The sequence below is a fragment of the Aythya ferina genome (genome assembly GCF_964211825.1).
Source record: "Aythya ferina genome assembly, chromosome: 12".
NCBI classification, from domain to species: domain Eukaryota; kingdom Metazoa; phylum Chordata; class Aves; order Anseriformes; family Anatidae; genus Aythya; species Aythya ferina.
In genome coordinates, this window is record NC_140308.1 from 21,714,207 (window position 1) to 21,736,228 (window position 22,022).

The following is a 22,022-nucleotide window of genomic DNA, read 5'->3' on the forward strand; positions in this document are numbered from 1 at the left end:
AATACCACCCTTTTCCTTCTGGAACCGTCCAGCTGGTTGAATTTGCCCAGCCGCTAGTCGTACTAATATCAATTGTTCAATTACAAGATGTCTGATTTCCCACATAAGTAGTATCCGTATTTATACAATGCTGTTTTCCTATACCCTTAGGCGGGTTACACCTTTGTACATATACATAATAGGATTCTAACGGCATGAAGCTACTCACTTCTAGTTCCAAAACTGCTTAATGTTTTCGACCCCGAGATGTGTTTTCCCACAAATTAGTCCAAGATAAGTTTGCAGGCAAGGGAATCCCAATTAACGATACACCCTTATTCCCATGCTGTGGCAGATGGGTGCATACCCAACAGTTCGTCTTATTAGTTACTTGAGAAATTGTTTGTATTAAGGTCAGGTGTAAGTTCTCATCCCAAGTTGCCCACCCCAAATCCGAGAACCGCACCCCTGCAATCATTAGGATCTGGAAAACCGTAATTTTGTTGGTCCAATTGGAGTGGTGGTCCATATCCTCGCCGGGGCCTTCTTCACCCTTGAATTGTGGATCCAAGCTGCTTGCTTCTTAATCTTAATGGCGGTGTGTGTTGTCAGTAATACTTGGTATGCTCCCATCCACTTTCCTTCCATTTTTCCTGCACGGGTTGTCCTGAAAAAGTCTTTATATATATATAATCCCCGAGCTTCAAGGGGTGGATTGGTTGATCCAACCCTCTAGCCCTGGTCCCTAAAACAAATTTATGTACTTTATTTAATTGTTTCTGAAGTTCAGTTATATAAGCATATAAATATTCTGATCCTAACTGCGTTAGGTCCTCTCTACTAAATAGAAATTGCTATGGCCTTCCATATAAGATTTTGAAGGGACTCAAATTTCCTTTTATTCTAGGTTTAACTCTAATTCCAAGTAATGCTAAAGGGAGGGATTGAGGCCATGACAAATTAGCTTCTTATCCAATTTTAGCTATTTATTGTTTAATTAAATGGTTCATTTTTTCTACCTGTCCACTTGCCTGTGGTCTATAAGGAGTATGCAGTTGCCAATCTATCTTTAGAATCTTACTTATCTGTTCTACCACTTGTGCACAAAAATGTGAACCTCTATCAGAAGACATTGCTACTAGAATCCCAAAGCATGGTATTATTTCATTTAACAAGACTTTAACCACTTCTCTTGCTTTGTTTGTTCGACAGGGAAAGGCTTCAGGCCTTCCTGAAAACGGGTCAGTCAGAACCAGTAAATAATGATACCCCCCTTTTCTAGGGAGTTCTGAAAAATCAATTTGCCACTGTTGCCCCGAATAATTTCCTTTACCGATTATTCGAAATTTTATTCTATCCTTGGTATTGGGGTTATTGTGTAAGCAAATGCTACATTGTTGAGTTACTTGTTTTATCATATCGCCCCACTAATGTCTGACTCAGGCTCTTATGCAGTGTGCCAGCTCCCCAATGCGTTTTATTGTGTTCTGTAAGAACTATGGGCCATGTCAAACTAGAGGGTATTACTATGTGATTATCTTTTAAATATACTCATCCATCTGGTTTCATTTTACCTTTCAAATCTTCAATTAATTTTAAGTCTTCTTTTGTCTAATTTGGATATAGTTTGGATTTTACCGTCTGGTATCAAAGACAATGCCTTCACCTCAGTTATTTCAGCTGCCTGCTTAGCCTCTGCCAATCGATTTTCCAATTTCAAAATCGCTGTTCCCCTTTTGGTGTCCCTGACAATGCATGATAGCTACCTTTTCTGGTTGTTTTACAGCCTCTAACAATTTTAAAATTTCTTCAGCATACTTTGTGTTTTCACTGAGCGGTCAGCAATCCATGTTCTTTCCAAATTGCTCCACGAGCATGTACCACGCCGAATGTATATTTAGAATCTGTCCAAATATTTACCCTTTTTCCCGCTGCCAGTTCCAATGCTCTCGTGAGAGCAACTATCTCCGCCTTTTGAGCTGATGTTCCAGGGGGTAAAGGCTTAGACTCCATTACCTGCTGAGTAGTTGTTATAGCATATCCAGCTTTACGTTGTCTTTGCGTAACAAAACTGCTCCCATCCGGGAACCAAGTTTCTTCCGCATCTTCCATGGGCTCCTCCTTAAGGTCTGGTCGGCTGGAATACACAGTCTCTATAGTTTCTAAACAATCGTGAATCACAGCTTGTGCCGGAGCATCACTAAGAAAAGAGGCTAGATTCACAATATTAATTATCACAATTTCCACGTCGTCCTGTTCTACCAATATTGCTTGATGTTTCAAAATCATCAATTCTTGTTTAAGTTGTTTAAAGACTTTTTGTGCTTCTCCAGTCCAGACTAACTTTGACTGGTTAATCTTTATCAATTCACATAGAGGCTTTACCAATAGTCCATAATTATAAATCCAAAGGCGACACCAACCTGTCATTCCTAAAAAGGTTTGTAGCTCCTTTACCATTTGAGGTTCTGGAGTCCGGCAAATGACTTCCTTATGTTCAGTTCCTAGTTCTCGTTGTCCTTCCGAAATGTCACATCCCAGATAGGTCACACTTTGTTGAGCCAGCTGGACTTTCTGTCAAGAGACTTGGTATCCATTTAAACCCAGAAAATTAAGACGACTTATAGTCCATTGAATCCAACTCCCTTTAGTCTCGGTAGCTATTAAGAGATCATCTACATATTGTAACAAAGCACCTTCAGTGTCCGGAGGTATCCATGTTTCGAGTTCCCTTGCTAATTGGTTTCCAAAAATAGTGGGGCTATTCTTGAATCCTTGAGGTAGTAATGTCCACGTAAGCTGCGTCTTTCTGCCTGAATCGGGATTTTCCCATTCAAAGGCGAATAGGTTTTGGCTTTCTGTGGCTAAGCCTAGGCAGAAGAAGGCATCTTTTAAATCCAGTACGGTAAACCAGACTTGACTATTCTTTAATTTAGTCAGCAAAGTATAAGGGTTTGCCACTACTGGATGTATATCCTCAGTGATTTTATTTATGGCCCTCAAATCCTGAACTAGCCTATAGCTTTTTCATCTGCCTTTTTAATTGGCAATATGGGTGCATTGCATTCTGATTCGCATTCAATCAATAATCCGTACTGTAAAAATATATCAATTATCTCTTTAATTCCTTTCCTATCTTCTATCCTCAAAGGATATTACTTAACCTTAACGGGTTTCTCTCCTGGCTTTAATTTATTTAATTATTAAGGTCACATTTTTAGCTCTTCCAGGGACTTCGGTAGCCCAAACTCCTGGACATACTTGATCTGTGATCTCTAAAGGTATTTCACTTTTAGGGTCAGTTTGTATTAGTGCCAAGCTTAACACATTTATTAGTTGTTCTTCTCCTCTTCTTAATTCCATTTTCCCTTTTTCAAAGACAATTTCTGCTCCTACTTGCTCTAATAAATCTCTACCTAAGAGTGCCCATGAGGAGCTAGGCATAGATAAAAATCTGTGTATGCCCCATTGTTTCCCTAACTTGTACTTCAAAGGTTCACAAAAATAAGCCTTTTCGGTTACACCTTGTCCTGGTTTCAGTTAGAACAGAGTTAATTTTCTTCCTAGTAGCTGGTAGAATGCTATGTTTTGGCTTAGGATGAGAAGAGTGCTGATAACACCCCGATGTTTTAATTGTTGCAGAGCAGTGCTTATACCAAGCCAAGGACATCTCAGCTTCTTGCTCTGTCCTGCCAACAGGCAGGCTGGGGGTGCAGTAAGAGCTGGGAGGGGACAGACCCAGGACAGGTGACCCAAACTAGCCAAAGGGGTATTCCATAGCATCTGACGTCAGGCTAAACAATACATAGGGGTGGCTAGCCAGGGGGAGGGGGCCGGACTGCTCGGGGTTAGGCTGGGCATCGGTCAGCGGGTGGTGAGCAATTGCATTGTGCATCACTTGTTTGTACACATTATTAGTAGTGGTACTATTATCATCATTGTATTATTATTATTATTATTATTATTATTATTATTATTATTATTATTATTATTATTTTGTCTTATTAAACTGTCTTTATCTCAACTCACAGGCTTCACTTTCCATTTCTCTCCCCCGTCCCAGAGAGGGAGGGGGAGGGTGAGCGAACAGCTGCGTGGTGTTTAGCTGCCGGCCGGGTTAAACCACGACACACCTTTTACCCTAACATAATAATTCTGTGAAGGCATTAATGCTTGATTTAGAACTGAATACGTTGCCCCATAGCAATAAGAAATTTCACTTCCATTCCTCCCCTAGCTTCATTATAACCAGTGGAGGATCCGCTAGGGTAGATTCCCCAGGTCCCCGTTATTCCTGTTGAAATCAGGGGTTGATTACCCTAGGAAAAGGCTAGTCAATTTGTCCTCCAAAGCCAGGTCCAAACCGTTTTGTTTTATTTATTTATTTATTTATTTGTTTATTTTCATTACGTTTCGGAGTTGGTCCAAAAATTCCATAGGGGTTTCTTTTAGACCTTGTTGGAAGCATATTCTCAATTCCCAATTCATCCAGGTTTTAGTATTTACTTAACCGTTCATAATTTTCAGGATGATTCGGGTCTTAGTGGGGGTCGGTCAGGGGAATGCAATTGTCCACAGTTCCCTGAACGGTCCCATCAGCAATCTGAGCTCGCACATGAACTCAGGTTGTTTTAAGAGTTGACTGCTTTTCTGTTTCTGTGACAACTCTCTCGGACCGATCATGGTCCCTTTGCCCTAAAGGGCTAACACCCATGATTTTAAGATCTCTGCCTCGGGCAGAGGCAGAACTATTAACATTCCTACATCCTCTTTCCCTGCTCATTCAACTTCAAACACCTTTAACACTTTCAACAACCCTTTTAACACTTCCTTTATCTTTCTCCAGCCTGTACTTCTCTAATGCCAACATCAAAGGTTCAGTCAGGGGCCAACTTAATTCCGTACCTTTTCCCACCAAGATGCTGAAACATCAGTATACAACATTTCATCCTGTTCTGCTTCTCAAAAAACAACATTAACTGTAGCAAAATATTATAGTTTAAAGTTCCATTTAGGGGCCACTTTTCTCCACATTCCAGCTTATAAAGCGGCCACCACTGATTACGATATTTTATCAATGTTTTCCTGTTCACACTTCCATCGGCAGATCCTCCAATATCCTTCCAGTGACTTAAAACACATCCTAACACACTTTTCTTTAAAATTTCACTGCTTGTTTGCCCCCCCCGTTTCCAGTTTACACTTTCAGAATACACATGTTACTTACAAAAGCGTATCACAAAACGTATCACTCACAAAAATACGGGCACGCAGTATCTTTCAGTAGCGATGTCACAAAACTACTATTACCAGCAATATTGCCAAAATCACAGTAACAATAGTCAGAGTCAAATTCCACATGCGATAAGTCAGAAAACCGAACTGTGTAACACCGTAACGATATCTTTCTTATAACAATGCCACGAACCTACTATTACCACCAGGAAAATAGCCAAAATCGCAGTAACAATAACCAGAGTTAAATACCATGCTCCATGAGTCAGAAAACCGAAATAGACAACACAATTCCAGATGGACCTTAAAGCCAGCTCCTTCCTTAAGGTCCCCAAACATCTACTTATGGTGCTAACCACAAAGTATATACCAAACACTGCCTCGCAGAAGATCACCTTCTGACTTACAGACAGTTCCAGATGACCGGTCTACCAGAAAACCAAACCAGAATAAAGAATATACTCACTTACAATGATGGGGTCCTTGTCTGCCTCCGCAGTGATCCGGTGAGTCGAGGAGTCCCTCCGGGAAATCCCGGGGGTACCCTAGGGAGTCCTGTTCCCAGCGGGTCCTGCGGTCCGGCAGAGAGGTTGTCCCATCTGGGTCGCCAAATTGATTCAAAGATCGAAGCCGAAATTCCTTTAAGTGGTATATTCTTTATTGCAGCGCTGGATGCACGGGGGATCTCTCCACCTATCGTGCATACCCAAAGCAGAAAGCAGTCTTGAATTTATACAATCAATCAATCAATATTCTATAAGCACCTATACATATGCATTACCTATCCCCGCCTTCTCTCGCTTCTCATGCTAATTAGCCTTTTGGCACCTTGCGCCTGCGCAGAGCCTTCCAAGAATTGTGGGCAGGGGTCTTTGGGACGTGGGCAGGGGTCTTTGGGAGGAAGACCCCGAGTCTTCCTCACAGTGTACTTTTCACCTTTGGTCAGGAATCTGCTGAATTGGCATGTTTCTTAATTGCAAGAGCTGGTTGTTGCTAATTCTCCCGTTTGTTGTATCTTTATAATGAATTCCAATGTCCAGTTTCGAGCTTTATAGTCCTTACATTCGTTTCTCTGTCCGCCTGCCGCTTCCTTATCATGAGTTCCAGTGTCTTGTTTCGAGATATACAGTCCTTGTCTGGGGATTGTCCTTGCCTCCCCAATACCTCCTTAATCAATCCCCCCTTTTCTTTTCCCATGCAAATTCTTTTGCATCAGATACTTTCATTATTTACAGTAACACAACAAAGCAGGCATCTAAACAACATGCACACAAATTTTCCTAACACTACTAATACGATTAGAGCAATGAATACTTGTTTCAACCATTGGAAATTGGGCAACCAGGAGGTTAACTTATTCCATAGTTCACTAAAACTCCATGAAAGATCATCTTTACTGATCTCATGTAGGATCCTTGTCTGCTTCCATATTTCTTCCACGTCGGTAGAGATCCTTCCACTCTGATCTACATACATACAACAACTTGTGTTTATTACTGTACAGACTCCCCCTTGAGTGGCCAGTAACAAGTCTAGGGCCATCCGATTTTGGAATACTACCTGTGATAAACTAGACATCTCTTCTTGTTGAGCCTTTATAGCATCCAGAATTTTGTTTTCTAACTTCTCTATAATTGCAGAAATATTAACTATTGCCTTTTCCAATTCACTCACTCCTAACCATGGGATAAACCATCGCACAAAACTATGAAAAGGGGTGTGTCTCTCTACCAATGGATTGTTAATTTTTCATCTGATTCTCCGGATATGATTTCTCAAGTAACCTCGAGGCACTACATCATGTACTGTCATATTGGGGACTACCGCTCCAAGAGTGCAAGTTCCCTTCCAATTCTCAGGCAAGACCTTACGGGCTGTATCATTGCATAGCCAATACCACCCTTTTCCTTCTGGAACCGTCCAGCTGGTTGAATTTGCCCAGCCGCTAGTCGTACTAATATCAATTGTTCAATTACAAGATGTCTGATTTCCCACATAAGTAGTATCCGTATTTATACAATGCTGTTTTCCTATACCCTTAGGCGGGTTACACCTTTGTACATATACATAATAGGATTCTAACGGCATGAAGCTACTCACTTCTAGTTCCAAAACTGCTTAATGTTTTCGACCCCGAGATGTGTTTTCCCACAAATTAGTCCAAGATAAGTTTGCAGGCAAGGGAATCCCAATTAACGATACACCCTTATTCCCATGCTGTGGCAGATGGGTGCATACCCAACAGTTCGTCTTATTAGTTACTTGAGAAATTGTTTGTATTAAGGTCAGGTGTAAGTTCTCATCCCAAGTTGCCCACCCCAAATCCGAGAACCGCACCCCTGCAATCATTAGGATCTGGAAAACCGTAATTTTGTTGGTCCAATTGGAGTGGTGGTCCATATCCTCGCCGGGGCCTTCTTCACCCTTGAATTGTGGATCCAAGCTGCTTGCTTCTTAATCTTAATGGCGGTGTGTGTTGTCAGTAATACTTGGTATGGTCCCATCCACTTTCCTTCCATTTTTCCTGCACGGGTTGTCCTGAAAAAGTCTTTATATATATATAATCCCCGAGCTTCAAGGGGTGGATTGGTTGATCCAACCCTCTAGCCCTGGTCCCTAAAACAAATTTATGTACTTTATTTAATTGTTTCTGAAGTTCAGTTATATAAGCATATAAATATTCTGATCCTAACTGCGTTAGGTCCTCTCTACTAAATAGAAATTGCTATGGCCTTCCATATAAGATTTTGAAGGGACTCAAATTTCCTTTTATTCTAGGTTTAACTCTAATTCCAAGTAATGCTAAAGGGAGGGATTGAGGCCATGACAAATTAGCTTCTTATCCAATTTTAGCTATTTATTGTTTAATTAAATGGTTCATTTTTTCTACCTGTCCACTTGCCTGTGGTCTATAAGGAGTATGCAGTTGCCAATCTATCTTTAGAATCTTACTTATCTGTTCTACCACTTGTGCACAAAAATGTGAACCTCTATCAGAAGACATTGCTACTAGAATCCCAAAGCATGGTATTATTTCATTTAACAAGACTTTAACCACTTCTCTTGCTTTGTTTGTTCGACAGGGAAAGGCTTCAGGCCTTCCTGAAAACGGGTCAGTCAGAACCAGTAAATAATGATACCCCCCTTTTCTAGGGAGTTCTGAAAAATCAATTTGCCACTGTTGCCCCGAATAATTTCCTTTACCGATTATTCGAAATTTTATTCTATCCTTGGTATTGGGGTTATTGTGTAAGCAAATGCTACATTGTTGAGTTACTTGTTTTATCATATCGCCCCACTAATGTCTGACTCAGGCTCTTATGCAGTGTGCCAGCTCCCCAATGCGTTTTATTGTGTTCTGTAAGAACTATGGGCCATGTCAAACTAGAGGGTATTACTATGTGATTATCTTTTAAATATACTCATCCATCTGGTTTCATTTTACCTTTCAAATCTTCAATTAATTTTAAGTCTTCTTTTGTCTAATTTGGATATAGTTTGGATTTTACCGTCTGGTATCAAAGACAATGCCTTCACCTCAGTTATTTCAGCTGCCTGCTTAGCCTCTGCCAATCGATTTTCCAATTTCAAAATCGCTGTTCCCCTTTTGGTGTCCCTGACAATGCATGATAGCTACCTTTTCTGGTTGTTTTACAGCCTCTAACAATTTTAAAATTTCTTCAGCATACTTTGTGTTTTCACTGAGCGGTCAGCAATCCATGTTCTTTCCAAATTGCTCCACGAGCATGTACCACGCCGAATGTATATTTAGAATCTGTCCAAATATTTACCCTTTTTCCCGCTGCCAGTTCCAATGCTCTCGTGAGAGCAACTATCTCCGCCTTTTGAGCTGATGTTCCAGGGGGTAAAGGCTTAGACTCCATTACCTGCTGAGTAGTTGTTATAGCATATCCAGCTTTACGTTGTCTTTGCGTAACAAAACTGCTCCCATCCGTGAACCAAGTTTCTTCCGCATCTTCCATGGGCTCCTCCTTAAGGTCTGGTCGGCTGGAATACACAGTCTCTATAGTTTCTAAACAATCGTGAATCACAGCTTGTGCCGGAGCATCACTAAGAAAAGAGGCTAGATTCACAATATTAATTATCACAATTTCCACGTCGTCCTGTTCTACCAATATTGCTTGATGTTTCAAAATCATCAATTCTTGTTTAAGTTGTTTAAAGACTTTTTGTGCTTCTCCAGTCCAGACTAACTTTGACTGGTTAATCTTTATCAATTCACATAGAGGCTTTACCAATAGTCCATAATTATAAATCCAAAGGCGACACCAACCTGTCATTCCTAAAAAGGTTTGTAGCTCCTTTACCATTTGAGGTTCTGGAGTCCGGCAAATGACTTCCTTATGTTCAGTTCCTAGTTCTCGTTGTCCTTCCGAAATGTCACATCCCAGATAGGTCACACTTTGTTGAGCCAGCTGGACTTTCTGTCAAGAGACTTGGTATCCATTTAAACCCAGAAAATTAAGACGACTTATAGTCCATTGAATCCAACTCCCTTTAGTCTCGGTAGCTATTAAGAGATCATCTACATATTGTAACAAAGCACCTTCAGTGTCCGGAGGTATCCATGTTTCGAGTTCCCTTGCTAATTGGTTTCCAAAAATAGTGGGGCTATTCTTGAATCCTTGAGGTAGTAATGTCCACGTAAGCTGCGTCTTTCTGCCTGAATCGGGATTTTCCCATTCAAAGGCGAATAGGTTTTGGCTTTCTGTGGCTAAGCCTAGGCAGAAGAAGGCATCTTTTAAATCCAGTACGGTAAACCAGACTTGACTATTCTTTAATTTAGTCAGCAAAGTATAAGGGTTTGCCACTACTGGATGTATATCCTCAGTGATTTTATTTATGGCCCTCAAATCCTGAACTAGCCTATAGCTTTTTCATCTGCCTTTTTAATTGGCAATATGGGTGCATTGCATTCTGATTCGCATTCAATCAATAATCCGTACTGTAAAAATATATCAATTATCTCTTTAATTCCTTTCCTATCTTCTATCCTCAAAGGATATTACTTAACCTTAACGGGTTTCTCTCCTGGCTTTAATTTATTTAATTATTAAGGTCACATTTTTAGCTCTTCCAGGGACTTCGGTAGCCCAAACTCCTGGACATACTTGATCTGTGATCTCTAAAGGTATTTCACTTTTAGGGTCAGTTTGTATTAGTGCCAAGCTTAACACATTTATTAGTTGTTCTTCTCCTCTTCTTAATTCCATTTTCCCTTTTTCAAAGACAATTTCTGCTCCTACTTGCTCTAATAAATCTCTACCTAAGAGTGCCCATGAGGAGCTAGGCATAGATAAAAATCTGTGTATGCCCCATTGTTTCCCTAACTTGTACTTCAAAGGTTCACAAAAATAAGCCTTTTCAGTTACACCTTGTCCTGGTTTCAGTTAGAACAGAGTTAATTTTCTTCCTAGTAGCTGGTAGAATGCTATGTTTTGGCTTAGGATGAGAAGAGTGCTGATAACACCCCGATGTTTTAATTGTTGCAGAGCAGTGCTTATACCAAGCCAAGGACATCTCAGCTTCTTGCTCTGTCCTGCCAACAGGCAGGCTGGGGGTGCAGTAAGAGCTGGGAGGGGACAGACCCAGGACAGGTGACCCAAACTAGCCAAAGGGGTATTCCATAGCATCTGACGTCAGGCTAAACAATACATAGGGGTGGCTAGCCAGGGGGAGGGGGCCGGACTGCTCGGGGTTAGGCTGGGCATCGGTCAGCGGGTGGTGAGCAATTGCATTGTGCATCACTTGTTTGTACACATTATTAGTAGTGGTACTATTATCATCATTGTATTATTATTATTATTATTATTATTATTATTATTATTATTATTATTATTTTGTCTTATTAAACTGTCTTTATCTCAACTCACAGGCTTCACTTTCCATTTCTCTCCCCCGTCCCAGAGAGGGAGGGGGAGGGTGAGCGAACAGCTGCGTGGTGTTTAGCTGCCGGCCGGGTTAAACCACGACACACCTTTTACCCTAACATAATAATTCTGTGAAGGCATTAATGCTTGATTTAGAACTGAATACGTTGCCCCATAGCAATAAGAAATTTCACTTCCATTCCTCCCCTAGCTTCATTATAACCAGTGGAGGATCCGCTAGGGTAGATTCCCCAGGTCCCCGTTATTCCTGTTGAAATCAGGGGTTGATTACCCTAGGAAAAGGCTAGTCAATTTGTCCTCCAAAGCCAGGTCCAAACCGTTTTGTTTTATTTATTTATTTATTTATTTGTTTATTTTCATTACGTTTCGGAGTTGGTCCAAAAATTCCATAGGGGTTTCTTTTAGACCTTGTTGGAAGCAGATTCTCAATTCCCAATTCATCCAGGTTTTAGTATTTACTTAACCGTTCATAATTTTCAGGATGATTCGGGTCTTAGTGGGGGTCGGTCAGGGGAATGCAATTGTCCACAGTTCCCTGAACGGTCCCATCAGCAATCTGAGCTCGCACATGAACTCAGGTTGTTTTAAGAGTTGACTGCTTTTCTGTTTCTGTGACAACTCTCTCGGACCGATCATGGTCCCTTTGCCCTAAAGGGCTAACACCCATGATTTTAAGATCTCTGCCTCGGGCAGAGGCAGAACTATTAACATTCCTACATCCTCTTTCCCTGCTCATTCAACTTCAAACACCTTTAAAACTTTCAACAACCCTTTTAACACTTCCTTTATCTTTCTCCAGCCTGTACTTCTCTAATGCCAACATCAAAGGTTCAGTCAGGGGCCAACTTAATTCCGTACCTTTTCCCACCAAGATGCTGAAACATCAGTATACAACATTTCATCCTGTTCTGCTTCTCAAAAAACAACATTAACTGTAGCAAAATATTATAGTTTAAAGTTCCATTTAGGGGCCACTTTTCTCCACATTCCAGCTTATAAAGCGGCCACCACTGATTACGATATTTTATCAATGTTTTCCTGTTCACACTTCCATCGGCAGATCCTCCAATATCCTTCCAGTGACTTAAAACACATCCTAACACACTTTTCTTTAAAATTTCACTGCTTGTTTGCCCCCCCCGTTTCCAGTTTACACTTTCAGAATACACATGTTACTTACAAAAGCGTATCACAAAACGTATCACTCACAAAAATACGGGCACGCAGTATCTTTCAGTAGCGATGTCACAAAACTACTATTACCAGCAATATTGCCAAAATCACAGTAACAATAGTCAGAGTCAAATTCCACATGCGATAAGTCAGAAAACCGAACTGTGTAACACCGTAACGATATCTTTCTTATAACAATGCCACGAACCTACTATTACCACCAGGAAAATAGCCAAAATCGCAGTAACAATAACCAGAGTTAAATACCATGCTCCATGAGTCAGAAAACCGAAATAGACAACACAATTCCAGATGGACCTTAAAGCCAGCTCCTTCCTTAAGGTCCCCAAACATCTACTTATGGTGCTAACCACAAAGTATATACCAAACACTGCCTCGCAGAAGATCACCTTCTGACTTACAGACAGTTCCAGATGACCGGTCTACCAGAAAACCAAACCAGAATAAAGAATATACTCACTTACAATGATGGGGTCCTTGTCTGCCTCCGCAGTGATCCGGTGAGTCGAGGAGTCCCTCCGGGAAATCCCGGGGGTACCCTAGGGAGTCCTGTTCCCAGCGGGTCCTGCGGTCCGGCAGAGAGGTTGTCCCATCTGGGTCGCCAAATTGATTCAAAGATCGAAGCCGAAATTCCTTTAAGTGGTATATTCTTTATTGCAGCGCTGGATGCACGGGGGATCTCTCCACCTATCGTGCATACCCAAAGCAGAAAGCAGTCTTGAATTTATACAATCAATCAATCAATATTCTATAAGCACCTATACATATGCATTACCTATCCCCGCCTTCTCTCGCTTCTCATGCTAATTAGCCTTTTGGCACCTTGCGCCTGCGCAGAGCCTTCCAAGAATTGTGGGCAGGGGTCTTTGGGACGTGGGCAGGGGTCTTTGGGAGGAAGACCCCGAGTCTTCCTCACAGTGTACTTTTCACCTTTGGTCAGGAATCTGCTGAATTGGCATGTTTCTTAATTGCAAGAGCTGGTTGTTGCTAATTCTCCCGTTTGTTGTATCTTTATAATGAATTCCAATGTCCAGTTTCGAGCTTTATAGTCCTTACATTCGTTTCTCTGTCCGCCTGCCGCTTCCTTATCATGAGTTCCAGTGTCTTGTTTCGAGATATACAGTCCTTGTCTGGGGATTGTCCTTGCCTCCCCAATACCTCCTTAATCAATCCCCCCTTTTCTTTTCCCATGCAAATTCTTTTGCATCAGATACTTTCATTATTTACAGTAACACAACAAAGCAGGCATCTAAACAACATGCACACAAATTTTCCTAACACTACTAATACGATTAGAGCAATGAATACTTGTTTCAACCATTGGAAATTGGGCAACCAGGAGGTTAACTTATTCCATAGTTCACTAAAACTCCATGAAAGATCATCTTTACTGATCTCATGTAGGATCCTTGTCTGCTTCCATATTTCTTCCACGTCGGTAGAGATCCTTCCACTCTGATCTACATACATACAACAACTTGTGTTTATTACTGTACAGACTCCCCCTTGAGTGGCCAGTAACAAGTCTAGGGCCATCCGATTTTGGAATACTACCTGTGATAAACTAGACATCTCTTCTTGTTGAGCCTTTATAGCATCCAGAATTTTGTTTTCTAACTTCTCTATAATTGCAGAAATATTAACTATTGCCTTTTCCAATTCACTCACTCCTAACCATGGGATAAACCATCGCACAAAACTATGAAAAGGGGTGTGTCTCTCTACCAATGGATTGTTAATTTTTCATCTGATTCTCCGGATATGATTTCTCAAGTAACCTCGAGGCGCTACATCATGTACTGTCATATTGGGGACTACCGCTCCAAGAGTGCAAGTTCCCTTCCAATTCTCAGGCAAGACCTTACGGGCTGTATCATTGCATAGCCAATACCACCCTTTTCCTTCTGGAACCGTCCAGCTGGTTGAATTTGCCCAGCCGCTAGTCGTACTAATATCAATTGTTCAATTACAAGATGTCTGATTTCCCACATAAGTAGTATCCGTATTTATACAATGCTGTTTTCCTATACCCTTAGGCGGGTTACACCTTTGTACACATACATAATAGGATTCTAACGGCATGAAGCTACTCACTTCTAGTTCCAAAACTGCTTAATGTTTTCGACCCCGAGATGTGTTTTCCCACAAATTAGTCCAAGATAAGTTTGCAGGCAAGGGAATCCCAATTAACGATACACCCTTATTCCCATGCTGTGGCAGATGGGTGCATACCCAACAGTTCGTCTTATTAGTTACTTGAGAAATTGTTTGTATTAAGGTCAGGTGTAAGTTCTCATCCCAAGTTGCCCACCCCAAATCCGAGAACCGCACCCCTGCAATCATTAGGATCTGGAAAACCGTAATTTTGTTGGTCCAATTGGAGTGGTGGTCCATATCCTCGCCGGGGCCTTCTTCACCCTTGAATTGTGGATCCAAGCTGCTTGCTTCTTAATCTTAATGGCGGTGTGTGTTGTCAGTAATACTTGGTATGGTCCCATCCACTTTCCTTCCATTTTTCCTGCACGGGTTGTCCTGAAAAAGTCTTTATATATATATAATCCCCGAGCTTCAAGGGGTGGATTGGTTGATCCAACCCTCTAGCCCTGGTCCCTAAAACAAATTTATGTACTTTATTTAATTGTTTCTGAAGTTCAGTTATATAAGCATATAAATATTCTGATCCTAACTGCGTTAGGTCCTCTCTACTAAATAGAAATTGCTATGGCCTTCCATATAAGATTTTGAAGGGACTCAAATTTCCTTTTATTCTAGGTTTAACTCTAATTCCAAGTAATGCTAAAGGGAGGGATTGAGGCCATGACAAATTAGCTTCTTATCCAATTTTAGCTATTTATTGTTTAATTAAATGGTTCATTTTTTCTACCTGTCCACTTGCCTGTGGTCTATAAGGAGTATGCAGTTGCCAATCTATCTTTAGAATCTTACTTATCTGTTCTACCACTTGTGCACAAAAATGTGAAACTCTATCAGAAGACATTGCTACTAGAATCCCAAAGCATGGTATTATTTCATTTAACAAGACTTTAACCACTTCTCTTGCTTTGTTTGTTCGACAGGGAAAGGCTTCAGGCCTTCCTGAAAACGGGTCAGTCAGAACCAGTAAATAATGATACCCCCCTTTTCTAGGGAGTTCTGAAAAATCAATTTGCCACTGTTGCCCCGAATAATTTCCTTTACCGATTATTCGAAATTTTATTCTATCCTTGGTATTGGGGTTATTGTGTAAGCAAATGCTACATTGTTGAGTTACTTGTTTTATCATATCGCCCCACTAATGTCTGACTCAGGCTCTTATGCAGTGTGCCAGCTCCCCAATGCGTTTTATTGTGTTCTGTAAGAACTATGGGCCATGTCAAACTAGAGGGTATTACTATGTGATTATCTTTTAAATATACTCATCCATCTGGTTTCATTTTACCTTTCAAATCTTCAATTAATTTTAAGTCTTCTTTTGTCTAATTTGGATATAGTTTGGATTTTACCGTCTGGTATCAAAGACAATGCCTTCACCTCAGTTATTTCAGCTGCCTGCTTAGCCTCTGCCAATCGATTTTCCAATTTCAAAATCGCTGTTCCCCTTTTGGTGTCCCTGACAATGCATGATAGCTACCTTTTCTGGTTGTTTTACAGCCTCTAACAATTTTAAAATTTCTTCAGCATACTTTGTGTTTTCACTGAGCGGTCAGCAATCCATGTTCTTTCCAAATTGCTCCACGAGCATGTACCACGCCGAATGTATATTTAGAATCTGTCCAAATATTTACCCTTTTTCCCGCTGCCAGTTCCAATGCTCTCGTGAGAGCAACTATCTCCGCCTTTTGAGCTGATGTTCCAGGGGGTAAAGGCTTAGACTCCATTACCTGCTGAGTAGTTGTTATAGCATATCCAGCTTTACGTTGTCTTTGCGTAACAAAACTGCTCCCATCCGTGAACCAAGTTTCTTCCGCATCTTCCATGGGCTCCTCCTTAAGGTCTGGTCGGCTGGAATACACAGTCTCTAGAGTTTCTAAACAATCGTGAATCACAGGTTGTGCCGGAGCATCACTAAGAAAAGAGGCTAGATTCACAATATTAATTATCACAATTTCCACGTCGTCCTGTTCTACCAATATTGCTTGATGTTTCAAAATCATCAATTCTTGTTTAAGTTGTTTAAAGACTTTTTGTGCTTCTCCAGTCCAGACTAACTTTGACGGGTTAATCTTTATCAATTCACATAGAGGCTTTACCAATAGTCCATAATTATAAATCCAAAGGCGACACCAACCTGTCATTCCTAAAAAGCTTTGTAGCTCCTTTACCATTTGAGGTTCTGGAGTCCGGCAAATGACTTCCTTATGTTCAGTTCCTAGTTCTCGTTGTCCTTCCAAAATGTCAAATCCCAGATAGGTCACACTTTGTTGAGCCAGCTGGACTTTCTGTCAAGAGACTTGATATCCAATTAAACCCAGAAAATTAAGACGACTTATAGTCCATTGAATCCAACTCCCTTTAGTCTCGGTAGCTATTAAGAGATCATCTACATATTGTAACAAAGCACCTTCAGTGTCCGGAGGTATCCATGTTTCGAGTTCCCTTGCTAATTGGTTTCCAAAAATAGTGGGGCTATTCTTGAATCTTTGAGGTAGTAATGTCCACGTAAGCTGCATCTTTCTGCCTGAATCGGGATTTTCCCATGCAAAGGCGAATAGGTTTTGGCTTTCTGTGGCTAAGCCTAGGCAGAAGAAGGCATCTTTTAAATCCAGTACGGTAAACCAGACTTGACTATTCTTTAATTTAGTCAGCAAAGTATAAGGGTTTGCCACTACTGGATGTATATCCTCAGTGATTTTATTTATGGCCCTCAAATCCTGAACTAGCCTATAGCTTTTTCATCTGCCTTTTTAATTGGCAATATGGGTGCATTGCATTCTGATTCGCATTCAATCAATAATCCGTACTGTAAAAATTGATCAATTATCTCTTTAATTCCTTTCCTATCTTCTATCCTCAAAGGATATTACTTAACCTTAACGGGTTTCTCTCCTGGCTTTAATTTAATAATTAGTAAGGTCACATTTTTAGCTCTTCCAGGGACTTCGGTAGCCCAAACTCCTGGACATACTTGATCTGTGATCTCTAAAGGTATTTCACTTTTAGGGTCAGTTTGTATCAGTGCCAAGCTTAACACATTTATTAGTTGTTCTTCTCCTCTTCTTAATTCCATTTTCCCTTTTTCAAAGACAATTTCTGCTCCTACTTGCTCTAATAAATCTCTACCTAAGAGTGCCCATGAGGAGCTAGGCATAGATAAAAATCTGTGTATGCCCCATTGTTTCCCTAACTTGTACTTCAAGGGTTCACAAAAATAAGCCTTTTCGGTTACACCTTGTCCTGGTTTCAGTTAGAACAGAGTTAATTTTCTTCCTAGTAGCTGGTAGAATGCTATGTTTTGGCTTAGGATGAGAAGAGTGCTGATAACACCCCGATGTTTTAACTGTTGCAGAGCAGTGCTTATACCAGGCCAAGGACATCTCAGCTTCTTGCTCTGTCCTGCCAACAGGCAGGCTGGGGGTGCAGTAAGAGCTGGGAGGGGACAGACCCAGGACAGGTGACCCAAACTAGCCAAAGGGGTATTCCATAGCATCTGACGTCAGGCTAAACAATACATAGGGGTGGCTAGCCAGGGGGAGGGGGCCGGACTGCTCGGGGTTAGGCTGGGCATCGGTCAGCGGGTGGTGAGCAATTGCATTGTGCATCACTTGTTTGTACACATTATTAGTAGTGGTACTATTATCATCATTGTATTATTATTATTATTATTATTATTATTATTATTATTATTATTATTATTTTGTCTTATTAAACTGTCTTTATCTCAACTCACGGGCTTCACTTTCCATTTCTCTCCCCCGTCCCAGAGAGGGAGGGGGAGGGTGAGCGAACAGCTGCGTGGTGTTTAGCTGCCGGCCGGGTTAAACCACGACACACCTTTTACCCTAACATAATAATTCTGTGAAGGCATTAATGCTTGATTTAGAACTGAATACGTTGCCCCATAGCAATAAGAAATTTCACTTCCATTCCTCCCCTAGCTTCATTATAACCAGTGGAGGATCCGCTAGGGTAGATTCCCCAGGTCCCCGTTATTCCTGTTGAAATCAGGGGTTGATTACCCTAGGAAAAGGCTAGTCAATTTGTCCTCCAAAGCCAGGTCCAAACCGTTTTGTTTTATTTATTTATTTATTTATTTGTTTATTTTCATTACGTTTCGGAGTTGGTCCAAAAATTCCATAGGGGTTTCTTTTAGACCTTGTTGGAAGCAGATTCTCAATTCCCAATTCATCCAGGTTTTAGTATTTACTTAACCGTTCATAATTTTCAGGATGATTCGGGTCTTAGTGGGGGTCGGTCAGGGGAATGCAATTGTCCACAGTTCCCTGAACGGTCCCATCAGCAATCTGAGCTCGCACATGAACTCAGGTTGTTTTAAGAGTTGACCTCTTTTCTGTTTCTGTGACAACTCTCTCGGACCGATCATGGTCCCTTTGCCCTAAAGGGCTAACACCCATGATTTTAAGATCTCTGCCTCGGGCAGAGGCAGAACTATTAACATTCCTACATCCTCTTTCCCTGCTCATTCAACTTCAAACACCTTTAACACTTTCAACAACCCTTTTAACACTTCCTTTATCTTTCTCCAGCCTGTACTTCTCTAATGCCAACATCAAAGGTTCAGTCAGGGGCCAACTTAATTCCGTACCTTTTCCCACCAAGATGCTGAAACATCAGTATACAACATTTCATCCTGTTCTGCTTCTCAAAAAACAACATTAACTGTAGCAAAATATTATAGTTTAAAGTTCCATTTAGGGGCCACTTTTCTCCACATTCCAGCTTATAAAGCGGCCACCACTGATTACGATATTTTATCAATGTTTTCCTGTTCACACTTCCACCGGCAGATCCTCCAATATCCTTCCAGTGACTTAAAACACATCCTAACACACTTTTCTTTAAAATTTCACTGCTTGTTTGCCCCCCAGTTTCCAGTTTACACTTTCAGAATACACATGTTACTTACAAAAGCGTATCACAAAACGTATCACTCACAAAAATACGGGCACGCAATATCTTTCAGTAGCGATGTCACAAAACTACTATTACCAGCAATATTGCCAAAATCACAGTAACAATAGTCAGAGTCAAATTCCACATGCGATAAGTCAGAAAACCGAACTGTGTAACACCGTAACGATATCTTTCTTATAACAATGCCACGAACCTACTATTACCACCAGGAAAATAGCCAAAATCGCAGTAACAATAACCAGAGTTAAATACCATACTCCATGAGTCAGAAAACCAAAATAGACAACACAATTCCAGATGGACCTTAAAGCGAGCTCCTTCCTTAAGGTCCCCAAACATGTACTTATGGTGCTAACCACAAAGTATATACCAAACACTGCCTCGCAGAAGATCACCTTCTGACTTACAGACAGTTCCAGATGACCGGTCTACCAGAAAACCAAACCAGAATAAAGAATATACTCACTTACAATGATGGGGTCCTTGTCTGCCTCCGCAGTGATCCAGTGAGTCGAGGAGTCCCTCCGGGAAATCCCGGGGGTACCCTAGGGAGTCCTGTTCCCAGCGGGTCCTGCGGACCGGCAGAGAGGTTGTCCCATCTGGGTCGCCAAATTGATTCAAAGATCGAAGCCGAAATTCCTTTAAGTGGTATATTCTTTATTGCAGCGCTGGATGCACGGGGGATCTCTCCACCTATCGTGCATACCCAAAGCAGAAAGCAGTCTTGAATTTATACAATCAATCAATCAATATTCTATAAGCACCTATACATATGCATTACCTATCCCCGCCTTCCCTCGCTTCTCATGCTAATTAGCCTTTTGGCACCTTGCGCCTGCGTAGAGCCTTCCAAGAATTGTGGGCAGGGGTCTTTGGGACGTGGGCAGGGGTCTCTGGGAGGAAGACCCCGAGTCTTCCTCACAGTGTACTTTTCACCTTTGGTCAGGAATCTGCTGAATTGGCATGTTTCTTAATTGCAAGAGCTGGTTGTTGCTAATTCTTCCATTTGTTGTATCTTTATAATGAATTCCAATGTCCAGTTTTGAGATTTATAGTCCTTACGTTTGTTTCTCTGTCCGTCTGCCGCTTCCTTATCATGAGTTCCAGTGTCTTGTTTCGAGATATACAGTCCATGTCTGGGGATTGTCCTTGCCTCCCCAATGCCTCCCCAATACCTCCTTAATCAATCCCCCCTTTTCTTTTCCCATGCAAATTCTTTTGCATCAGATACTTTCATTATTTACAGTAACACAACAAAGCAGGCATCTAAACAACATGCACACAAATATTCCTAATACTACTAATGCGATTAGAGCAATGAACACTTGTTTCAACCATTGAAAACTGGGCAACCAGGAGGTTAACTTATTCCATATTTCACTAAAACTCCACGAAAGATCATCTTTACTGATATCATGTAGGACCCTTGTCTGCTTCCATATTTCTTTCAGGTCGGTAGAGATCCTTCCACTCTGATCTACATACACACAACAACTTGTATTTATTACTGTACAGACTCCCCCTTTTCTGGAAAATCTAGTAAATTCTTTTACTTAATACGGAAATTTTCTTTCCCAATCATTATGATATGTACCCCTCAATACCTCACCATGCACATTTGTCAAGGAGGCTAACATGGACATTCGTTGTAACAATTTCCAATTCCAAACAAGTAATACAAAAGACAATATTAAACTTATACCAACTAATATCAATAAAACAATAATTGGGTGACTCAGTGTGTTCAAAATCCCAGTTGCAGTTGGCGACCATCCAAAAAGTGTATCCCACCAGTTGTGACTTGTGTCTCTTTTCACTCTTTGCAAAACTCTGCTTATTTCCTTTGTATCATGATTAGAGTCTTCTCTCCATTTTCCTGAATACCTTTTAAAATTCTAATCAGGTCTTGGTGTTTAACTAGTTGCTTCACTAGTGTGAGGTTCATCCCAATAGGTGTAGGTAGTAACTTATGATACATTGTGTTGTTAGACTTGATCAGCTGGTGGGATACCACTGGTGCCAAATATTGAAAATCACACCCGACGATTCTAACAAAGTTACAAATACAAAAATTAGAATGATTTTTGCTATGGAGAGTTATATTCTCCTTGTCTATTTCTACAAAATCACAAGCAGTTCTTAAACACACGCACCCTTTACCAACATATACAAGCACAGTCTTTTGACTAGTATTTGGATGAATTTCAAAGTGGCAGATACCTTGCTCCGTGTCAAAACATATGTCCTGAGCATCAATTGTATTACTTTCACAAATAAATCCTTGTTGTTCCCGGGTAACACATGATTCTAGATTTACGGACTGCCATTTCCCATTCTCCATTCGTGCCCATGTTCTATGCTCTGAAGGATAAAGCACTGTCTTCTCATGGTTTAATCCTAGTGCAAGGATTGGGTGTATAACATAAACTGTAGCATTACGTATAGTAAGCACGAAGGCAGTAGCCATGTTAACAACGGGATCATAAGTAAAATTCACCAGGGTCCACCAAGACTGGAACTTCTTCTCAAAATCATTGGCATTGTCCCAAACTGCCTTTCGGATTTCAGCTGGAAAAATGCCTTCACTTCCTTCCCTAATAATCAGGGCAG

At 40.9% G+C, this 22,022-nt stretch overlaps 1 long non-coding RNA gene across 1 annotated transcript in view; it reads left to right on the forward strand.

Moving 5' to 3' along the window:
- LOC311443308 overlaps nucleotides 1–22,022 on the forward strand; it is an 89,021-nt gene that overhangs the window by 37,712 nt on the left and 29,287 nt on the right. The gene's annotated exons all lie outside the window — the stretch shown is intronic.